This window comes from Miniopterus natalensis, chromosome 1 (assembly GCF_054644295.1).
Source record: "Miniopterus natalensis isolate mMinNat1 chromosome 1, mMinNat1.hap1, whole genome shotgun sequence".
NCBI lineage: Eukaryota > Metazoa > Chordata > Mammalia > Chiroptera > Miniopteridae > Miniopterus > Miniopterus natalensis.
The window spans coordinates 21,523,738-21,544,369 of NC_142081.1; the positions used below are offsets into that span (position 1 = coordinate 21,523,738).

General features: G+C 35.1%; 1 protein-coding gene across 8 annotated transcripts in view; it reads left to right on the top strand.

The window, feature by feature from the left end:
* Positions 1-20,632, top strand: part of NUMB (NUMB endocytic adaptor protein) — a 93,428-nt gene that overhangs the window by 5,765 nt on the left and 67,031 nt on the right. For 5 of the 8 annotated variants that reach the window (XM_087819337.1, XM_087819339.1, XM_087819335.1 and 2 more), the window contains one exon: positions 15,401-15,485. The exons of the other annotated variants lie outside the window; for them this stretch is intronic. The gene's annotated coding sequence lies outside the window, so the exon portion shown is untranslated. The remainder of the gene's footprint in view (positions 1-15,400; positions 15,486-20,632) is intronic. 8 annotated transcript variants of the gene reach the window in all.

The window sequence follows — 20,632 nt, forward strand, 5'->3', positions numbered from 1 at the left end:
AATGATACCCTCTTATTCTTCAGTGCTTTATCTTACTTTCCACTATAGTATAGTAGCTTGGATAACTACTTAGCTTTAGTCAAGTTGCCTAAGTTCTTTGTGCCTCAATGTTCTTACCTGTAAAATTGAGTTACTGTTACCCATCTCACAAGGTTATCATCAGGATTAAATGCAATATGATATGTAATGTGCATAACACAATTCTCATAGGCACTTAGTAATTAATAAATTCCATTCAATTTCTCTTCTTAATATTAAATGTTATTCATAAGTCTCTCATTTTAAATTTTAATCGAATTTATTGGGTGACATTGGTTAATAAAATTATATAGGTTTCAGCTGTACAGTTCTATAATATATCATCTTCATATTGTGTGTTCACCACCCAAAGTCAAGTCTCCTTCTGTCACCATTTCATAAGTCTCTTCTTTAATATTAATATTTTCTCTCCTTACACCAGTAGTTCTTAACCCTTTTTTGGGTCTTGTCCTCCTTTCAAATCGGACATAAGTAATGACTCCTCTTACCAGAAGAATGCACACGTCTATTGAACTTTACCTGCAGTTTTGGAACTTTATAGATCTAATCCTTAACCAGGTTAAGGATTTTTGCAGAACATCATCTCCTTGGCAGACTATCCAGTTCTGATTTTCATTGTCATCTCAGTATAGGTGGCTTCTAAATCTGGTTCTCTCTCTTGTGAACTTCTGCCTGCTACACATATTTATCAGATTATCTTTATGTAATAGAGATTTAAATAAGTGAATAGAGAGATAAAGCACACATTTTAATTACTGATATTATAGGCCAAATAAATTTTATGGTAAGTTGTGACTAGACTTAGAGATCTGTGCTCACTATAAACTACAACAAATAAAGCTAAGTGAAGTTAGATATTGACTAAGGCCCAACTGTCTAATTTCCTGGGGTATCCATTAAAGCTTACTTGCAAACTTGTGAGAAGGGTTTTGGTCACAAATTGTAGCTAAGAAATCAGTTTCCAAGAAACCACAAAATGTGGTAACTTCTTTTATTTTTTTTTATTTTTAATGTTGTGGCAACTTATTTTGGATTATAGGTTATAGCCAAAATGTAATCTTATCTAAAAGTTCGCTGTTTCACTTTGAAGTATTACAGATGTCTGTGTATTATTAGAGCCTCGTACCATTATCTCTTCCACTCCTACTCCACACAGTTTTAGTTAGGAATCCAATAGTTGAAGGGGACAGAAACCCAATTTAAGGGGGGAAAGGAGTTATTGGCCCAAGTAATTGAATAATGCAGAGTCAAATCTGATTTAGCAGAGATAGATGGGGCTCTTAGTTTTATTTCTTATTTCTCAGCTCTGTTTTTCTTTGCCCCTTTGCCTTCTAAGGCAGGTAGCTTTCTTCATGTAGTCAGGGAAGATGGCTGCAAGCAGCTCCAGTTTATATTGGTTTTATGTTTGCAATCTCAGAGAAGAAGAGGTAATCTTCTCCATAGTGTCAGGAAAAAAAAAAAAATTCCTGACGAAGACTGGACTTTGATGGCTGAATTACGTATATAAATGATTCTCAAACTCTGGTACCTGGACCAGTATCATCAGCATCATCTGGGAATTGCTAACAATGTAAATTCTGGGGCCTCTCCCCTGACCTACTGAATCAGAAACCTTGGGGTTAGAGCCAGCAGTCTGTGCCTTAATAAGCCTTCCAGGTGATTCTGATGTATGCTAAAGCTTGAGAACCACTTGTCTATATCATTGGTGTGCACCGCTGCCTGAAAAGAAGAGAGAAGGAATCTTCACCATTAGAAATAGTGGTTTTATTACAGCCCCTAACAAGCACAGCTGGAAATTAAAAAAAAAATTTTTTTTTTAATCCTCACCTGAGGTTATGTTTTTATTGATTTTTAGAGAGAGGAAACGTTGTGGGGAGAAAGAGCAAGAAAGAGAAAGAAACATTAATTTGTTGTCTCCTGTACGGGCCCCAACTGGGAATCGAACCTGCAACCTAGCATACGTATGTGCCCTGATCGAGAATCAAACCTGCAACCTTTTGGTGTGTGGGAGAATGCTTCAATCAACTGAGCCACCTGGTCAGGGCAGAAATTTGTTTTTTAATTTAAATTTCTACAAGGCTATTGTCTGTGCAGTTCATTTCGAGCATTTCAGTTCTCTTTAAGGAGATGAGTTTCTCTAATATTTTTATGATGGACTGTCGGGAGGGAAAAAGGAAAGCAAAGTAGCATTTTTTGGTGCCATCCATATACCATGGTGCTTTAATCCATCATACAATGCTATAAAATAGGTCATGGTTTTGTGTCCCCATTGTTGCTAAAAGAGGTTTAAAAAGTTGCCTAAGGCAGTGTGTTTATCTGATAAGCAGAAAAGTAGAGTTTGAATGTAGACATTCAACAAGCATTCTATAGAGGGCCTGCTGTGTGCTGGGACCTGTTGTAAGTATCAAGAGAACAAAATGCTTAAGATCTAGTTTTTGTCCTCAAGGGACTGACTCAGTGTTATAAAGAAGACAGTGCAGAGCAGTAACTCCTCTGACAAAGCTATCTAAAGAATGGTTTGGGCCCTGGCCTGTGTGGCTCAGTTATTTGAAGCTGTCCTCCAGTACATGGGAAGGTCGTGGCGTCAATTCCTAGTCAGGGCACATACCCAGGTTGTGAGTCCCCAATCCGGGTGTGTATGGGAGGCAATCAATCGATGTTTCTCTCTCACATAGATATTTCTCTCTCTCTCTCTCCCCCTCCTTTCCTCTCTCCCCAAAAATAATCAATAAAATCATATTGTTGGGTGAGGATCAAAAATTAAATTGAAAAAATAAAGAATGGCTTGGGAAACAGTGGAGGGAGCATCTGACTTTGCTTTGGAGGTTTGGGGAAGGCTTCAAAGAAGGATGTGATCTTTGATGTTTAAGTAGATAACATTTTATAAATTCCTTTGGTAAGCACAAAAATCTCATTCTGCTTTCATGTTTAGTGAAATTTCAAAATAAATTAATTACTGTCTCTAAAAGCAAATCAAAGCAACGATAATTTTAGAATGTTTTTTCAAATTACATTTGCCCTCTATCCCAATATTTTAACATGTTCTCAGAGGAATGCTTGTTTTAGCACTTCATAAGTTTAAAAGCTACATTGTATGCCATGGCTTAGATGTATCATAATTTATTCAACCAATCTCCATTTTTTATATTTAATTTTATAATCTTTTTATAGTATAAATAGTGTTACAGTGAACATTTTTTTATATTCATCTTTGTATATTTGTTTTATGCCTGTAGCGTAGTTCTTAGAAATAGAATTGCTGAGCCAAATATTTTTATTATGGATTTAGATTTCTTTCTTTGTCATCTCTTACTGTCTTTTGCCTTTTTTTAAAAAATACTCTTTACATGTTATGTCTTCATAACATGGGTTATATTATGGGGGTTTTTGCTACATTTGTTTTTCTTTTTTGTTGACAAGTAGGTAAAACATAGGTTAATTTCTGGTGACCTTTTGGCATGTAAGCTTATAGAGTAAGGTGATACACATAACCAATGTGTCTCTGATAATATAGTTTAAGGTAGCAGAGGAAATCAGGAGATATGGTTCCATCTTAAACAGTTACTAATCTATGATTTTAAAGTTGTTTTTACCATGCACCTATTTCCCTACCCATGACATAAGAATGGTATTAGCTTTATGCTTTTGCCCACCTTATTGAGCAAAAAGGGAAGATATATATAAAACAGAGGTCAGAGACATTAATGTGACTTAAAGTCATATAGTTTGAAAGTCATATAGTTTGAAATTATTAATAAATTATTAATTTTAGAAATTATTAATTGGTTTTTAGCAATTAGTATTTCTGACTTGAAATGCAGTGTTTCATCACTATATTACAGCCCTAGTAGAGATACGGTATACAGAGCAAAAGAACTGTAGAAGAAAAAGTATATAAGTATTATCAAACCATCTGTTAGTTTTTGCTGTGATACTGTGATTACTGGTTGAATGTGTACCTGTCAAGTTTCTTCTTTAATATTCAATTTACAACTGATTAAAAATGTAAAACTGAGTTTTCAGATGCATAATACAGTATTGATTTTTTAAAGAACAATAAATTATGTATGCCATTTCTAATAAACTTCTACCAGATTTGCTTGCTGCTATAATACAGTCATTAAAAGTTTTAAGTTATTTCTGAATTTTAAATATTTATTTATTTATTTATTTATTTATTTATTTATTTATTTATTTATTTATTTATTTAATCCTCAGCGGAGGATATTGAACCCAGGACCCTTCAGTTCAAGGGCTGACACTCTAACCACTGAGGCAAACCATCTAGGGCTTATTTCTTTAAAAAAAAAAAAAAAATTTCTCACAGGGGAAGAGAGCTTACAGGGAGAGGTTTTCTGAAATTTTAGTTTTAGTGGTAAGGTTTCTTCTCTTAGAATTCTTAACAAAACATCTGATAGATTGTGTGTCCTTTATTACTTTTGTAAAAAATTTATAATCGCCGTGATTAGAATTGGGTTGAACACATATCAATACCAACAAAATCTTTGTGGGATAGTAGATACTGAGGACCTTTAAAATCTCTGTAGATTTTATTATATAGAACAAATTTTGAATTGGCATCTTCTTTATTTCTGTTCCATTTTGTTTTCTGTCAGAATTTCCTGGTAGTATTTAAGGCTCAGGGATTAAGTAGTTAAGACTCAGGGATTTTCTTCTACAGATCAGGCAGCCTGTCCTTCCATTAGGAGAGTTATTCAAAGTCGTCTTTATTTTGTGGTATGTGCTTACCAGGCAGAGTAGCCACTGTATTCTAGTAAGAAAACCTATTGCCAAACACCCACTAGAGCAGAAAACTGACCTACTTAATGCTGACAAGTTAAAAAAAAAAGTCTGTGGAATTGTACCAGCATTGGATCAACTTCTTCCTTCTCTTGTGGGGGATAGGGTGGGAGTAGAGAAGAGCATAAGAAAGGATAGTGAACCGCTACAGGGGGAGTAAGTAATACAGTAAAGGAATATTTGAATACCTGAAATGATTTGATTAAAAACTATTCATTTGGTACAATTCGAAGGCCTCTAAAATGCGGCAGTTCTTAAATCACTATAAAATTTTTAAAAAAAAGAATAGAAAATTCCTAGGGCTTTTATACTAATAATCTAGAAAAGCCCTCTAGTTAAGGTTGTTAGCCAGCATTTCATGAATAATTGTTTTTTGCAGGATATGGTAAATTTATTTAAATTTTTTTTCAGTTTATTATTTGATCAGAATAGTACATTTTAGAATTTATAGATATTGAAACAAAGAAGAATATTTGGAATATTTATTTGTAGCAAGTGACTATGAGCCTTAACTTTATAAAAACTCATTGTTACCACTGTTATCCAACTTAATTTTTACTATTCTCAGTATCATTAGCATCTAAATTTTAGAGCTATGCTATCCAGTACAGAAGCCACTAGTCATATGTGGCAATTTAAATTAAAATTAATTAAAACCGAATAAAATAAAAACTCTGGTTTCTCTGTCTAACTAATCACATTTCAAGTGCTTATTAACCAAATGTGTCTAGTGGCTACAGATATTGAACATTTTCATCACTGCAGAAAGTTCTGTTGGATAGGATTGTTCTAAAGGCTGCCTTGTTCCATCGTACTTTACTTCAAAGTTTCCTTGGCACTGTTGGTGTTTTGGGCTGAATAATTTTCTGTTGTGGATGTTTAGCAGCATCTCTGGCCTTTCTACTCACTAGATGCCAGTAGCATTCACCCAGTTTGACAACCAAAAATGGCTCCAGACGTTGCCCCTGGGAAGCAAAGTTAACCTTGAGAACCACTGATCTACTTACATGTATTAGTTCTGTATCACCTAGTTTTTGCTTCATAAAAAGCTTAGTGGCTTAAAATAAATCACTTAATAGCTCATGAGTATGTGAATTGGCAGTTTGGCTTAGGCTATCTTGATCTCTGTGGTCTGATAGTGATTTGGCTGGGGCCAGATAGTATAGAATAACCTCACTCATATATTAGTTGGTTGGCAGGCTTTTGGCCAGGGTAGGGGTGGGGAGTTTATTTTCCACATGGCCTTTCCAGCAGACAGATTCATTCACCTGATGACTCAAAATTCTAAGAGTATGAAGAATTTCTCAATAGACAAATTTCTCTATTCTCTGCTGACATTTTCTAGTGCCTTATTGGCCAAAGCAAGTCATATGGCTAAGCCCAAATTTGAGAGAGAGAGAGAGAGTGAGAGAGAGAGAGAGAGAAAGTTCCTCCTCTTGATAGGAATAGCAGCAAAGTCACATTGTAAAGGAGTGTGCATAAGGAATGGGAGGAAGTATGGTCATTATTGTACGTAGATCACTGCTATTATTTTCTGGACAATACAAGCATCTTATAGCCCTTTCATTCCATTCATCATTTCCCTTTTATTTTTTGCTTTGTTGCGATTTTATTGTTTTATTTAATTTTAGTCACATATTTTCTCTTTCTAGCATTCTTGATTCTTTCTTATGTTACCATGCTTTCATCTGAAATTATTTTCTTTCTTCATAGATAATTCCTAATTTTTAGTGTGAGTCTACTGGTAGTTTTTGTCTGAAAGCATTTTTTAATTTTGTCTTCATTTTTTTTTTTTAATATATCTTTATTGATTTCAGAGAGAGGAAGGGAGAGGGAGAGAGAGATAGAAACATCAATGATGAGAGAGTCATTGATCAGCTGCCTCCGTACGCCCCTGACTGGGGATCGAGCCTGCAGCCCGGGCATATGCCCTGACCGGGAATCAAACCCCAATCATCTGGATCGATGATCAACCACTGAGCCACGCCTGGCAGGGCTGTCTTCATTTTTAAAGGATATTTTCATTGGACATAAAATTCCAGGTTGGCATTTATTTTCTTTCATCATCCTCATCTTCTAACCTCATTGTTTTTGGTAGAGAAGCAATGTCTGGTTTTCATCAGCTTTCAATAATGCTTCTTGGCTGTTTTCTTTGTATTTTAAGATGCTTGAGTTCCATAGACCCTCTTGAATCTGTAGCTTGGCATCTTTTGTCAAGTTTGGGATATTTCTTCTGATATTGTTTCTACTCCACTCTTTCACTCACTTTTTTCTGGGATTCTAGATATCTGTATGTTAGGTCCTTGTGTGCATACCATATGTCTCATGTGCTTTTCTGTATTTTCCATCTATTTTTTCCTTGTACTTTATCTGGATAATTTCTATTGACCTGTTTTCTAGTTCATTTAGTGTCCAATCTGCTGTTAAAAGCATCTGTTTATTAATTCCATATTATGTATTTTTATTTTTTAATTCTAGAATTTCTCTTTAATTATTTTGTGTTTTTATAGATTCCAGTTCCCTGGTGAAAATTCTTATCTTGTCATCTATTTTCCTGAACATATTAATCACAGTTATTTTAAAGTCTGTGTCTGATAATTATAATATCTGGATCCCCTTTGGTCTTTTTCTGTTGTCTGCTTTTTTCCTTGGCTTTTAGTCATTTGGTCCTGCCTCATAGCATTCCTGGTAATTAAAAAAAATCAGTGTCAGACATTGTGTATAAGAAATTATAGAGGGTCTTGATGATAATATTGTTCTCTAGAGAGGATTTAGTTTTCTGGTGGGAGTTAAAAGTAGGAACAGATGAGCTTGATCCAATACAGGCTTGAGATGACTTGAGTCTTTGTTTTAGGCTTCTTAAGGGCTGATTTAAATCCAGTTTCCCCGTACTCTAAGAGTGTTGTCTTTCAGAGGTATCAAATGGAATCCTGGGGTGTTTGCCAGGGCCTCTCCTTCTTGGCAGGCCCTGAACTGTAAATTTTCTTTTTCTACCACTGTGAGGCTACCAGAAGTTCTGCTTACCTTTTTTGCTTTAAAATAGGCACTTTGCTTAGCTTTTGGCCTCTCCTCCCTAATGCAGGTTAGGATTCACTAAATACCCTGAGGGCAAGAGCAGTACAGGATGTCCAGGCTCACTTTTCTGTGGTTGCCTTTTCTCTTGAATCTTAGTCCCTCAAATCCTGCCTGTCTTGCTAAACCCTGAACTCTAATCTGTCTCTGCAGCCCTGCGAGACTGCCAAAAGCTCTAGTCTGCAGCCAGTTGCCTCAAAAGGAGAAAGTAGTGGACAGTGTCAGACTTAATACTGCATTTCCTTTTTCTCTGGCATTTTAGCTTCTCACATCCTGGCTGCCTTCTTTGTTTATTTTGTTTTTTAATCCAGTTTTTATAGTTTTTCTTGCCAGGAGAATTGGTCTGATACTGTCTACTCTATAATAATTTGTAATGGCTGTCTTTAGTTATTATTGAATCATTTATGAAATAATATTAATAATTTAAAATAAGTATTATAAACAATTTTAAGCATATATTAATAATTCAGTGAACTTGACATATGAAGATCCTGCCCTCATGCAGCTTATATTCTGGAAGGGAAGGAGAGGTATTAAGTAATATTTATTTATATTGTGATAAGAAGAACAGAGTATTATGAGCTTATTATAGAAATTAGTTCAGGTGAGAGGAGGTGGTCAGGGATAGCTACCTTGAAGTGATATTTGAGTAGAGCTCTGAAGGATGAATGGAATTAACTTAGGGAAAAGCAGAAGGTTCTTAGAACTATGGATTAGTGACTTTGAGGTGAAAAGAAGCATGGAAGGTTTAAGGCATCCAAGAAGGCTAGTATGGATGGCTTGATAGGTATTGGCTAAATTATGCCAAGCTTTGTAAGCCTTATTAAGGACTTTCATATCTCTTTTTCCTGTTTCTTCCAATTTATTGGTTTGACTCTAATTTACCTTCTGTCCCAAGACAGAGGTTTTTTTTAATCTAGTTATTTATTCAATACAAATATATTAGGTGCCTTTGTAGGCAAGGCTTTAAATTAGGTAATGAGGTTGATTAATGACAACATGGAACATTGGCTTTAGATTCAGACAAACCTGAATTTAAATGTCAGCCTATTTATTAGCTGTGTTTTTACATGAGTTACTCTCAACCTGAATTTTCTCATGTGTTAAATACTAATAATAGAAGTGATCATAGATGGATTAAATTAGCTAATTGATAAATATACTCAAATGATGGCTCTTTTTACTGTAATATAATTATAAACCATGAACTCTACTCTCAGAGTATCTGAGTTCTATGAGACATGACATACGCCAATAGTTATAATACATAAAAGGTAATAAATGTTATAAGTGAAAAAAAAAAAAGTAGTAATTCAGGAGGAGATACTACATTCAGACTTGGAGATTTGGACTGTTTAATGGTGAATATAATGTATGTGTTAGACTTGGAGTTAGTTATTTTCAAAAGTTAGACATATAACTGTATCATTCATAAATATTTACATTTTATCAGACTAAACAACCAAACTCCTGATTTGCTTCCCTTCAGCTAACCCCACCTTCTGTCCTCTGCATCTTGGTAAATGGCAACTCCACTCTTCCGATTGGTCAGCCAGCAACCTATGATCATCATTCACTCTTCACTTTCTCTGTGCACATCCAATTCATTAACAAAATCCTGTCAGCTCCACTCTTAAAATATATCCAGAATCCTATCACTTTGGAAAGATACTGAAAAAGAACAATGGATTATTGTAAATTTATTCATTTGGTGGTTTCTGTTGCAACTGCTGTTCCAGATATGATCTCTACTGGAGCTGGGGACATAAATAAAAAGTGGACCATCTCTCTTATCTATCTCCACTCCTGTCACTGGTTTACCTCTCACCTAGATTAGTTTAATAGCCCCATAATTGGTTCCAGCTTTATGATCTGTTTACAATACAGTAGCTAAAGTGTTCCTTTAAAAATATAAATCTTATTATTCCTCTGCTCAGTACCCTCCAGTGGCATTCATCTTATTAGAAATAGAAGCCATAGTACTTGCAATATTCCCATAAAACCCTATGAAGCGCTTGGCTTTCTGACCTCATATCCTACCCTTTCTTCACTGAGGATGCTGTTGCCACATCATCTCTGCTATTCCTCTAACACACTGAACATAGTTCTGCCTCAGGACCTTTGCACTTGCTGTTCCTTTGACCTGGAATCTTCTCTCTCATCTATATACTTGGGCTGGCCCTCTTGCTACCTTCAGTTCTGTTTGCTCAACTATAACTTAATGAGCAAAGCCTTCCCTTACCACTTTATTTAAAAGAGCATCCTCTTTTTCACCTACCCTGCAACCTGAACACTTTTTCCTCTTACCCTGCTTGATTTTTTTTCATACCACAACATATTATGTATTTATTTCTTTATTATTTTTACAGGCTCACCAATAGAATACACCACAAGGACAGTAGGGACTTTTGTTCATTCTCTGCCTTATCTTCATAGTCTAGAAGAGTACCTGTCCTGTCATTTGTTCTCCATACATAATTTGTTGAATGAGTGTGAACACATTTTCTTGTTCAAATCACAGTGTTTTTTACAAAGTACATTTAAAAAAATTATTCTAAAATTAAATTAAGAAGGAGTACTTAGATAATTTTGTCATATAAGAAGAGGTAATATTAATCTTTCAAGACATGTTTTTTGATAAGATTTAGGAATGTGGGTTGCTTGATAACTCAGGTAGGTGAGTTAATAACTGGGTGAAATGCTATACACAAAGAGCAAACATATATGGTTCCATTGCCCACTTGATAATTGACAGATGTCTTTTTGGACTGTTCTAAGTATCTTCTTTGGGTCTAGTTACATTTCTAAAAATTTTTTTAAGATTTTATTTTTAAGAGCAGTTTTAGGTTCACAGCAAAACTGAACAGAGTCCACATATCCCCTCTGCTCCCACATATTCACAACCTCCCCAACTATTAACATTTGTCACTAGAGTGGTACAGTTGTTAAAATCAATGAATCTATATTGACCTATCATTATCACCCAAAGTTTATCATTTACATTAGGGTTCACTTTTGGTGTTTTACATTATAGTATTGTACAGAATAATTTCACTGTCCAAAAATCCTCTGTGTTCTGTGTATCCTTCAAAACCCTCTAGCCCCTGGCAACCACTAGTCTTTTTACTGCCTCCATTTTTTGGGTTTTCCAGAATGTCATAGAGTTGGAATCATACGCTATGTAGCCTTTTCAGAATGGCTTCTTTCATTTAGTAATATGCATGTAAGGTTTACTTGTGTTTTCATGGCTTGATAGCTCATTTCTTTTTAGTGCTGAATAATATTCCATTCTTTGGATGTATCACAGTTGATCCATTTACCTACTGAAAGTTATCTTGGTTACTTCAGGTTTTGGCAATTATGAATTAATCTGTTATAAACAACCACGTTCAGTTTTTGTGTGGATATATGTTTTCAACTTCTTTGTATAAGTACCAAGGAGGGGATTGCTGGATTGTATGATGAGTATATTTAGTTTTGTAAGAAACTACCAAACGGTCTTCCAAAGGGTTTGTACCATTTTGCATTCCCACTAATAATGAATGAAAGTTACTGTTGGTCCTTATCTTTGCCAGAATTTGGTGGTGTCAGTGTTCTGGATTTTTGTCATTCTAAAAGGTGTGTGGTGTTATCTCATTGTAGTTTTGATTTCCAGTTTCCTAATGAGATATGATGTTGAACATCTTTTCATATGCTTATTTCCCATCTGTATATCTTTGTTGAGATATCTGTTCCAAGCCTTTTGCCCCTTTTTAAAACGAGTTCTTTTATTGTTAAGTTTTAGGAGTTCTTTGCCTATTTCAGATAGCAGTTCTTTGTCAGGTTTATCTTTTGCAAATATTTTTTCCCATTCTGTGGCTTGTATTCTCATTCTCTTGACAGTGTTGTATGCAGAGCAGTAGTTTTTTAATTTTAATCAAGACCAGCTAATCAATTATTTTGTTCACAGATTATGCCTTTGGTCTTGTATTTGCAAAGTTATTATCATACTCAAGGTCATCTAATTTTGCATTGTACATTACATAGGTCTATGATCATTTTGAGTTAATTTTTGTGAAGGGTATAAAGTCTTTGTCTAAATTCTTTTTTTCTTTTCTTTTGACATGTGGAAAAAAGACAGTTTTTTCCATTGTATTGCCTTTGCTCTTTTGTCAAAGATCAGTTAACTGTATTTATGTGGAGCTTTAAATTTTAGAGTGAATTAGTCAATACCCACAAAATAACTCACTGGAATTTTGAGTAGAATTGTATTGAATCTATAGATCAAGTAGGGAAGAAATGATATATCAACAATATTAAGTCTTCCTATCCATAAACTTGAAATGTCTCCCCGTTTACTTTTTTTTAAATTTTATTTTTGTTTAAAATATTACAAATGTCCCATTTTCTCCCCAATGACCCGTTCCACCCCGTCCCATCCCCCCCCCAGTCACTCTCCCCACCGTTGTCCATGTCCTTGGGTTGTGTCCCCATTTACTTTTAGTTTAGTTTATCTTTGATTTTGCTCATCTGAGTTTTGTAATTTCTCTTGTACATATTTTGTTAGATTTGCCCTAAATTATACCTAAATATTTAAATTTTTTAGGTGTTTTGTTTTGTTTTGTTAATCCTCATCTGAGGGTATTTTTTTCCATTGATTTTTAGAGAGAATGGAAGCGAGGGGGAGAGAGAGAGAAACATAGATGTGAAAGAGACACATGGATTGGTTGCCTCCAGTATGCACCCCAACCAGGGCCGGGGATCGAGCCTGAAACCAAGGTACATGCCCTTAACCTGTATGGAACCTGCAACCTTTCAGTCTGCAGGTTTATGCTCTAATCACTGAGCAAACTGGAAAGGACATAAATGTATTATTTTTAATTTCAAGTTCCACTTGTTCATTGTTGGTGTATAGGAAAGCGATCGACTTTGTATATTAACCTTGTATCCTGCAACCTTGCTATAATTGCTTATTAGTTCCAGGAGGGTTTTTGTGTGTGTATGTGTGTGGTTTTTTTTGTTCAATTCTTTTGGATTCTTTTGGTCAATTCTTTTCTGTGTAGACAACTATGTTACCTTTGTAAACAAAGACAGTTTTATTTCTTCCTTCCCAATCTGTATACCCTTTATTTCCTTTTCTTGTCTTGGAATTAGCTAGGGCTTCCAATATAATGTTAAAAAGAAATGGTAACGAGACATGAGTGTTGGCTTTTGTTGAATGCTTTTTTTCTGTATTGATATAATCATGTGATTTTTCTTTTTTAACTTGTTAATGTGATGGATTACATAAAATAATTTTGAATGTTGAATCAGCCTTGCATATCCAGGATAAATCCCACTTGGTTGTGGTATGTAATTCTTTTTATACATTCATTGTTGTATTCAGTTTGCTAATTATTCCTGGTCACATTTTTATTAATAACTTGGCTGGATCCCTTCATGGCATACTGATCAAATATTCAGTTAAAGCTTTGAAAAATAGCGTATATATTGGGTGACAGAATTGAAGTCCATTTTTTTCTCCTCTATAGGATAAATTGTCTAAATCTAGCAAGATAGAATTTAAAACACATTATGTAAAGATTTTTTTTTTTTGAGAATCAGTTTAACATGCACAGTTAATGGCACAGACTACCTGAGTTTTAACACAAGCTCTGCCTTAGAAGCTATATAACTTTGAGCAAATTATTTAACCTCTCCATGTCTCCATTTCTTCATCTATAAAATATGGGATAATGGTGATACTTATCACATAGGGTTGTTATGAAGTATAAAAGAAGTAATATAGCCCAGCCGGGCGTGGCTCAGCAGTTGAGCGTCGACCTAGGATCCAGGCAATCGGGGTTCAGTTCCTGGTCAGGGCACATGCCCAGGTTGCGGGCTCCGTCCTCAGTCGGGGGTGTGCAGGAAGCAGCCAATCAATGACTCATCATTGATGTTTCTCTCTCTCTCCCTCTCCTTTCCTCTCTCTGAAATCAATGAAGATATATTTTTAAAAATAATAATAAAATAAAAGTAGTAATACACATAAGTCTTATAAAACAATAGCTGACACATACTAAGCCTGTATTAAATGTTACCTGTGATTATTATAAAGTTCTGCACTTAGGTTCAAACACACACAGTTGTTTAGGATTTGAGTGATGTAACTTGGCACAACTGAAAAAGATTAGATATCTTAGTCTTTTGTTGATTGTAAACTCAAGGGAGTGATAGTGTGATTTAAATAGGATAAACATTAATGTAGTCTAAAGGTCTAAAAGAGGGGTTAACAGCCCCAATATTGCCGGTACCAATTTCCCACTAAAATAGTTTGAAGAAAAATTAAAATTTAATATTTCTTAATTTGAGATGGAAAGAAAACCCTTTGCTAGAGTCTAGGAGAAACACTTGATAACTTACAAATTAAAGAAGCTGGATTGAGAAAAACCAACCTAAACATACCTAGATTTTAGCATAAGATTCTGTTAAAGAAGGAAGGAAAGTGTTTCATGTTTTGTTTCTGATGCTTGTCCCTGAACCTGTTGACACAGGTTTAGTACCAGCTGGAAAATTGGGTTGCTCTTTTTCTTTCCTAGTGACTTTGACACTTTAAAAAAATTATTATGCCCTGGCCGTTGTGGCTCAGTTGATTAGAGCATCAACCGGTGCAGTGAAGTGTCTCGGGTTTGATTCCCAGTCAGGACACATACCCAGGTTGCAGGTTTGATCCCCAGTTGAGGCCCAAGGCAAGTAATTGATGTTTCTCTCTCACATTGATGTTTTTCTCTCTCAATTATTGGACTGGTGACATTCATAAAAACTCACCTTGATAATAGTATTGATGAGCCTTTTAGCAAAATGGTAGAAATGTGGTTATTTATTTTTAAATTATTTGATTGAGATTCTAAAGACAGCAGTAGTAACAGTTTAAGTTGTTTTGACTAGTAAAATGTCAGATATGATGGACATAACAACTCTTCAGTGGTAATGATAGTTCTACCCTACTTTGATGACATGTCTATTTCTTTCTGTTTTTCTCTTATAATAATTGCTTTCTACCAATGTTGGAAATTTCTCCTTCTTGACACAGCTCTTCCTGTTTTGGGCCCCTTGAGGACTACTAGTCTTATAAAGGATATGTGTGGAATGGGATTTGTGGGAGTTGCTGTGAACAAACAACAATGTCTTATCTGTTTGTCTCTTTCTCTGTGTACATACAGTATTTTATATTCAAAGATCCAGGAATTTGCCTCTAGGCATTTGACTTTTATGTAGGGGAATTATTTGTTATGAATTAGAGGAGATTGTGGTTCTATATTAGTGTGTGTATCTTTTAGTTGCTGCAGTGACTTGCAGTGGTCATGTTTGTTATATTATACTAAAGTCCTATTTTCTGGGGAAATTCGAGAATCTACTCTTTTATTTTGTGTTCCTGTATTTTGTTTAGAGTTGCCATATCAGTGTTATATAGCAATAATTATGTTACTGACAACAATTTTGTGAGATGTTTATTATTCTCATTTTACAGATGAGGAAACTGAGGCTTGGTGAAGTTACGAAACTTGTCCAAAGTTACACAGCTTGTAAAGGGCACAACCAAGATTCAGAGACAGGTCTGTCCAACTTTGAAACTCTTAATCATGGTCATGAACCTTTGAAATAGCTGTGAAATATCAACCTGTGATAAGTTGTATTTATACTAATATTGCTTCTTATTGATATTTTTTAATGTTTTTTTAATCCATAATAATTTTATATATCTTTTAAATATTGTGAAAAGAAGTATAGCATAGTACTTAAGGGTCTGGGACTCTGCAGACAGACTACCTGGGTATGAGTCCCTAAGTTTCTCTACTTATTTGTGTGGCATTGGGAAAGTTACTAAACTTTTCTGTACCTCAGTTTTCCTATCTGTAAAATGGTGATAGTAGTATTATATACCTGATAGTGTTGTTGTGAAGATAAAATGATTTAATATGTAGAAAGCTCTTTTGATAGGGCCTGGCACACAGTAAGCATTCAATAAATGTTAACTATTAGTATTATCATCTAGCAACCAGTAAAACATAATCATTATTTCTAATTCTGTTTAGGATAAAGCCAAATTTAAGCAGCAATATAAGATACCACAAAACTTACATAAACCAAAATTAAAGTTGAATAAGTTAAACCTAAACAAAGTCATACATTTCACTGAGTTCAGATCTGTTGTAAAGCAAACTGGGCAACTGCTTATAGGTCTGACACATACAAGGGTATTATATATATGAAGACTACACATAGGTTGACTAGAATACCTTTTAGCCCAGTACAGTCATTGTATTATTAATGTGTCTTGTATGTTTTCCTCTTGTAAAAGCAATTTGTGCTTAGAATATGTGTTTACATTTTTAGGTGGCTTTTAAGGAGATAGTGTTTTGGCAGTGTTCGCAGGGAATTACTGAGAGCCAAAACCTTATGTGTTATTTAAAATGTTGGCTATGTCTTATCACTTACAGCAGTGGTTATCAGAACTTACATTGTGGTAAACCAGTGGATTTGGTTGATCTTTGAACCAACGGGACCATAGCACGTTCAGCTAGAACTCAGCCGAATACTGATCATGTGCTCTTCACTCATTCTTGTTCATTGCAGCTGTCAATTCTAAAGTACCATATCGACTATTACTACAATTTGGTTAAAATTAAAACCCTGTGATTAGTGGCTAATAAGTTTATGCCAATTGCAAAAAAATATTCATGAATGGGAGTAATTTGAGTCAAGTTATACAAAACTTCAAAGGCTATATTAGGATGAGAGGGAGATCTGGCTGCAATATCTGTTACCCCATTGATTTCTAGGGTTGATTCTGCTGATCTGGCTGGCTAGGCGAGTGTCCCCTTCCTTCCTCACCCATGTGTGTCCCTCCCAAAGCTGCACACTTGGTCGAAGAGGCTAACCATTCCCAGTAGAGCAGAGAACCATTCCCCTGCTAGAACTTCCAAATAAGCTCTTAAAAGCTGTTGTTAAAAAATGGGGTCTTGCCTTGTATGTGAGCCTAAGATCTCTGTAGCTTTTAATCTACACGTGCGTATTTGTGTGTTTTTAATCCTCGCCCGAGGATATGTTTTTACTGATTTGAGAGAGAGAGAGGAAGGGGGGAGACAGAAACATCAGTGTGAGAGAGAAGCATTGATCATCTTTCATAGGCACCTTGACTGGGAATCAAACCCAAACTCACAAACTTATTCTTTTTATCATATTGAGTCTTTCTGTCCTTAAACATGGTATATCTTTGTAGCTATTTGGATATTTAAAAATATTTTTCAGCAAAGTATTCTTTTCTCCATAAAGATCTCTCAAATCTTCTCAGATTTAATTATTAGATACCTTATTTCTTGTTACTGTTGTAAAAAGTATATTTTTCCTTTTCTTCTCCCCATTTTCTATTTGCTACTGTAAGAATTTTTAGTATGGACATCTGTGTTCAGCCATCTTACTAAAATATTTTATTAAAGTATTATGAATGTGAATCGTATCTTCCTTTCCAATGCTTACACCATTAAAAATGGTTTTTTTTGCCTCACTAGGCTAGTTAGGACTTCCAGTACAGTATCCAATACAGTGTTAATATTGGGCATTCTTGTGCTATACCTAATTTTTAAAAGGAAGTGCTCCTTATATTTCACAATTAATAATGTTTGCTATAGATTTTTGATAGATACTCTATAGTTTAAAGACATTTGGTTGCTAGTTGACTAAGATTTTGTGGTTGTGTACGAAGAATAAATTTGAAATGTTATCAGATGATTTTTCTGCAGTCGTGAGATGATCATATGGTTATCCTCCCTTATTCTGTTAAGGTGGTAAATGACATTTATAGATTTTCTTTTTTTTTAAAATATATCCTTATTGACTTCATAGAGAGGAAAGGAGAGGGATAGAGAGATAGAAACATCAATGATGAGAAAGTCATTGATCGGCTGCCTCCTGCATGCCCCTGACTGGGGATCGGGCCCGCAACCCGGGCATGTGCCCTGACCGGGAATTGAACCCCGATCGCCTGGATCCTGGGTCAACACTCAACCGCTGAGCCATGCTGGGCCGGGCTATAGATTTTCTAATGTTGAATTACCCTTGCATTGCTGGAATGAACCCAATTTAATCATGATGATCTTTCTTATACTATACAGTTGGATTTAGTTTATTAGTATTTCATTTAGGATTTTTGCATCTGTGTTCACGGGTGAAATTGGCCCATAATATTTATTTCTTATGTTACCCTGATTTGATTTTAGTATCCAGATGATGCCAACCTCAAAGAATGACTTGAGAACTAATCTTTCTTTACCCTTCCGAAAGGATCACTTTAAAACTGGAATGATCTGTTTCTTTTAAAGTTTGGTTGAACTTCTGTTCAACTGTCTGGCCTTAGTATTTTGGGGGAGGCATGTGAGCTTAGTATTTTTTGAGAGTTATGTATTCAGTTTTCTACATGGTTTTATTTAGGATTTCTGTTTCTAGTTAGGTCAGTTTTTAGAAAGGTTTTTTTTTTTTCTTTTTGTAAGAATCCACCCATTTTGTCTGAGTTTTTGAAGTATTTTGCATAAAGTTATTCAAAGCATTCTTTTTTTTTTTAGAAGATAACTTTATTTGAGGACAAACATACTTTTTTAAAAATAAGTTTTTATTGGTTTTAGAGAGAGAGGAAGGGAGAGGGATAGAGAGAAAGAAACATGTATGAGACAGAGACATCGATTGGCTGCCTCCTGCACGCTCCCTACTAGGGATCGAGCCCACAACCTGGGCATGTGCCCTGACTGGGAATTGAACTGGTGAACTTTTGGTTCGTGGTCAATGCTCAACCACTGAGCCACACTGGCCAGGCTCAAAGCATTCTTTTGTTTTCTTAAAATTCTGTTAATACCTCCCCTTTTTTATACGCAATATTTTTGTGCCTTCTTTTTTCCTTCATCAGTCTTGCTAGAGGTTTTCTATATTTTCTTAGCCTTATCAAAAATACCAATGCTTGACTTTTATTTCCTTTGTTATATGTTTCTATTTCATTTATTTCTGGCCTTTCTTCTTTCTACTTTTTCTTTTAAATACATTTTTTATTGATTTCAGAGAGATGAAGGGAGAGGGAGAGAGAGATAGAAACATCAATGATGAGAGAGAGTCATTGATTAGCTGCCTCCTGTACACACCCCGCACTGGGGATTGAGCCTGCAACCTGGGCATATGCCTGACCAGGAATTGAACCATGACCTCTTAGTTCATAGGTTGACTCCCAAGCACTGAGCCATGCCTGCTGGGTTCCTTTCTACATTTTTAAAGTGAAAAGCAGAATCCAAACTATAAGAACACTGGGGAATCTCACAGTTTCCAAGGGAAAAGTTTCGATAGGCCTTAAGAACAGCTGGAACCAGGGACTTAAAGTGCTACTAGGACCTTCTTCCTTATTCCTTTATGAATCGTTTTTTCTCTCTAGTCATTAACTGGCTTTTCTATTCTTTATGTCAGTGTGGCTGAAAATGATGACAGTGAGCCTCTGAATTTGATTCCTTCAGGGATTTCAGGTTTTTCCATCTGGATTTCTTTCTTTCTGAAGATTGTGTTCTTTAGAATTCTTTTTAATGATATTTTCTTTCATAAACTCTCAGGTTTTTTTGTGTGTGAAAGTATCTTTATCACCCTCATTCTTGATAGGTAGATATTTTATTAGGCATAAAATTATGGGTTGGCAGTTATTTTTTTAGCTGTTGGAAGAAATATTTTTATTTTCTTTAGTTTCCATTGTTCCTCTTGATAAATTAGCTGCCTAATAGTTGTTCACTTGAGTGAATTTGTCTTTTTTTTTTTTTTTACCTCTGGCTGCTTTTGAGCTCTTCGTGTTTTGGTATTCTGAAGTTTCATATGCTGTCCCTAGGTATAGATTTCTTTTTATTTACCGTTTGAGATTTTGACTGTGAGCTGCTTATTTTCCCTGGAAGAAATGTTTGTAGGTTTTCTTTCAGGCCCAAGAAGGAATTAACTGCATTACTTCCAGAGAATTTACCTTTGGTTTTTTTATTTTGTTTTGTTTTTTTCCAGGTGCCTCAAGGTACTAGTTTGGTGACTATAAATTCATCCCTTGTGATTTTGGACCACTCAAATAGGGTGAATTTGGGTTGCAGATATCTATTTGGGCCACTTGTCTTTACTACTCTTAGGAATCCTTGTTCTCTTCTGCAACAGGAGGACAAATTTCCCTGTAGTCTTTTGGGGATAAGATATGGGAATGGATAGACTGGGTTTAATTCTGGTTTATACTCTTTCCAGAGAATGAAACTTTTGGGGGTCCCAGCTTTATGGAGAAAGGGTCTCCTGTTAGATTTTCCATGTTGGCTGGGTCTTGAACTTTGACTTTTTCTCTCCCAAGAGATCATTAGAACTGAAGCTCAACTTTGTGAGTTAGGCAGATGTCTACAGGACAAAAGGAGTTTCATCATGCCACTTACCTCTGAGTTTCTCTTTCTTACAGATTTTGATCTGGTTATTCCTTTACCATCTTGTCAGCTCTTCAACGTTTTTAGTATATTTTTAGATAAAATTTTACCGATTACTTTTTGTTGTTTTCAGTAAGAGAATTAGGTGAATAATCTAGCCTACTGTGTTACTGGAGGTAGTATTTTATTGTAATTTCTTTGGGTTTTCTTTTTTTTAATTTTTATTCCTTCAGATAGATGCTTAACTCATCAATTGTTGGCCTTACTTTTTAATATAAGCATTTAAAGCTGTA